The sequence below is a fragment of the Acyrthosiphon pisum genome, unplaced genomic scaffold (genome assembly GCF_005508785.2).
Source record: "Acyrthosiphon pisum isolate AL4f unplaced genomic scaffold, pea_aphid_22Mar2018_4r6ur Scaffold_21537;HRSCAF=24198, whole genome shotgun sequence".
Taxonomy (NCBI): Eukaryota; Metazoa; Arthropoda; class Insecta; order Hemiptera; family Aphididae; genus Acyrthosiphon; species Acyrthosiphon pisum.
Genome location: NW_021771015.1, coordinates 20,784 through 22,106, shown reverse-complemented (window position 1 = coordinate 22,106; position 1,323 = coordinate 20,784).

Below are 1,323 nucleotides of genomic sequence, written 5' to 3'. Positions count from 1 at the left end.
CAGTTCATTAAAATCACTTTCAACTGAAGCACTACTGGCTATTATGAACGGTGAATCAAATTTGTCTTTCATTATAGCTGTCCATAAGGGAAAATCATAGCAATATCGTTTTAAGTCGTTTATTAATTCGGGAACATAATAAGCCGAATCGCGATCTCCTAGAACTTCAGCATCAATTTGACTTTCTCTTTGAATATTATTAATAAAATTAATAAGTACATCTTTATTGTTAGTTATACTCTCCTCGCAATCGTCCAAGTAATCCAAGTCTTGGTCTTCACTAAAACTTTGATTTTCATCTACATTGCCTTCAATTATTGGCATATTTTTCATTAAAGACAATAAATAAAGTCTGCATTTTTCAGAGGGATTTGGTAAGGTATTATTTCCGTCTTGCCAACCATCAGTCATACTCAGCATTACCGTCATCATAGCTTTTAATATTTTTTTAAAATAGTGCCTTAGAGTAGTCCGTGATTGTTTCGTTTGGTGTACTTATTCCTGATTTTAACCACATATCAAGCCAATAAGCAATAGCTATCATGTCATGTTTTTCTGATATCATTTGTGCTACAGGAAATTGTCCAAAACCTTCATTAATTACAGCTTCATACAAAAATATATCAGCAGATAATAAATTAACACTTGTACGTTGGATTTTTTTCACCAGGCTTCCAGTAGCATCAATGGAAAGTCGACAGTATGATTTGTTCATGTCCTTGTAAATAAGCAACTGGTGATTGGTCCAATAATGCACAAATAGTGGATCACACCCAATACTGTGTACGCTTCCCGCCTGCGAATTATGTTTAATGTCAACCAAAGATTCAATGACATTGCTTTTGTTTATTCCTAACTGTTTGTCGACAAATTGTTGCTTGACTTTACTTAAAACATTATTCTTGTATAATGTTGGAGGGGACACGTTTCCAAATTCCATGTTCTGCGTATTTTGCCTTTTCCAGTTTGAAGGGATATTATTTTCCAATTCTTTGCTTATTTTAAGTCTTTTTGTTCCCATAAGTGGTCTTTTTGTAGTGTGTATATTTTCTCTACCTCGAGTATCAATTACTAATATACTTAACTCCATTGGTTCAAAATCTTTTGGTTTTTTATCACACCAACCAAATAAATCTTCCTCACAGTCTTTGCACCTGGCTTGAAATGTAAAAAAATGTTTGCTGTTCGAGGTATCATCACTCACTCTTGCTCTTTTATAAATAAAATTACATGGTAATTTATGTTGGCTAATAAAAGCATCGTTAATTACATCTGTCCATGCATATGGTTTTAATACAGAATACGATCTTGTACTTTGATTTC